Consider the following 1,940-nt stretch of genomic DNA (forward strand, 5'->3'; position numbering starts at 1 on the left):
TTAAGACTCCTTTAGGCCACTTTGAGTATTTAGTGATGCCCTTCGGTCTAACCAACGCACCAGCGTGTTTTCAGGCTCTCGTTAATGACGTCCTAAGGGACTTTCTAAATGTGTTTGTGTTTGTCTATCTCGATGACATTTTGATTTTTTCTAAGAATCTCCTCGAGCATAGGAACCATGTCCGTCAGGTGTTGCAGCGCCTCCTGGAAAACAAGCTGTTTGTAAAAGTGGAGAAATGTGAGTTTCACCAATCATCAGTCTCTTTCCTGGGTTACGTCCTCGAGGGTGGACAGGTCAGACCAGCGGAGGAAAAAAATCAAGGCAGTTTTAGAATGGCCCACACCGACTACTCGGAAACAACTTCAAAGATTTCTCGGGTTCGCCAATTTCTGCCGACGATTTATTCGTAATTATAGTCAAACCGCCCTACCCTTGACAGCTCTAACCTCAACCAAGACTCAATTCAGCTGGACTCCAGCAGCTAATGAAGCCTTTTCCCAGTTAAAGAGTCTTTTTGCTAACGCGCCCGTTCTCATCCAACCTGACCCCACCAAACAATTCATAGTCGAGGTAGATGCTTCTGATTCAGGAGTAGGGGCCGTTCTTTCTCAGCTCTCAGAAAGTGATCACAAGATTCATCCGTGCGCCTATTTCTCCCGCAGACTGTCACCAGCAGAGAGAAATTATGATGTCGGGGATCGGGAGCTACTTGCCATCAAATTGGCTTTAGAAGAGTGGCGACATTGGCTCGAGGGTGCAGTTCTTCCTGTTGTGGTTTGGACAGACCATAAAAATCTAGCTTACCTCCAGTCAGCTAAAAGACTCAATCCTCGGCAGTCACGTTGGTCTTTATTCTTCTCTCGGTTTAACTTGTCCATCTCTTTCCGCCCAGGATCCCGTAACGTGAAGCCGGACGCCTTATCCCGACTCTTCTCCCCAGATGACTCTGAGAAGGGGCCTGCCCCCATCCTACCTCCTAGTTGCTCGGTAGCCACAGTGACCTGGGAGATCGAGGATCTTGTTAAACAAGCACAACAGTCTGAGCCTGATCCAGGGACCGGCCCACCCAACAAGGTGTACGTACCTACAGCCACTCGTGCCCGTGTCATCAGTTGGTTGCACTCCTCGAAGTTTTCTGCTCATCCAGGTATCAGCAGAACGGTAGCTCTAGTAAATCGACGTTTTTGGTGGCCGTCTGTCCAAAAGGACGTTAAAGATTATGTTTCAGCCTGTTCCATTTGTGCTCGGAATAAGTCCTCCCATCAGCCTCCTTCTGGACTTCTTCAACCCTTACCTACTCCCAAACGACCCTGGTCGCATGTAGCAGTCGATTTCATTACCGGACTGCCTGTTTCCAAAGGTATGACCACTATTCTGACAATCATAGATCGGTTTTCTAAAGCTTGCCACCTAGTGGCATTGAGGAAGCTTCCTTCGGCCTTTCAAACAGCTCAACTTCTAGTTAAACATGTATTTAGACTACATGGTATACCTTTTGACATCCTATCCGACCGTGGACCACAGTTCACTGCAAAAGTTTGGAGAAATTTTTGTCGTGCTCTTGGTGCTAAAGTGTCACTCACCTCTGGTTTTCACCCACAGTCAAACGGGCAAGTCGAACGAATGAACCAGGAGTTGGAGGCCACTCTCCGATGTCTGACCACTACCAATCCGGCCGACTGGAACACTTGTCTTCCCTGGGTAGAGTATGCACATAACTCCCATGTGTCCTCAGCCACTGGGTTATCCCCTTTCGAGGTCTCTTTAGGCTATCAACCTCCACTGTTCCCGGCTGACGAGAAGGACATATCAGTTACTTCAGTCCGGCACCATATTCGACGATGTAGGGTCATCTGGAACAAAACTATCTCTGCCCTTAACCGCACCGCTGAACAAAACCGTCATTGGGCTGACCGTAAGAGGAGGGCTGCTCCTACATT

General features: G+C 48.5%; 1 long non-coding RNA gene across 1 annotated transcript; it reads right to left on the reverse strand.

Annotated features, from left to right (window-relative positions):
* Positions 1–911: 911 nt before the first annotated feature.
* LOC106533932 (uncharacterized) lies at positions 912–1,675 on the reverse strand. The gene is made up of 3 exons (XR_001312303.1): positions 1,584–1,675; positions 1,085–1,195; positions 912–1,001 (listed from the first exon to the last, which is right to left on the reverse strand). It is a non-coding gene; the product is annotated as an uncharacterized LOC106533932 (long non-coding RNA).
* Between the last annotated feature and the right edge of the window lie 265 nt (positions 1,676–1,940).

The sequence above is a fragment of the Austrofundulus limnaeus genome, unplaced genomic scaffold, assembly GCF_001266775.1.
Source record: "Austrofundulus limnaeus strain Quisiro unplaced genomic scaffold, Austrofundulus_limnaeus-1.0 Scaffold1052, whole genome shotgun sequence".
Lineage (NCBI taxonomy): Eukaryota > Metazoa > Chordata > Actinopteri > Cyprinodontiformes > Rivulidae > Austrofundulus > Austrofundulus limnaeus.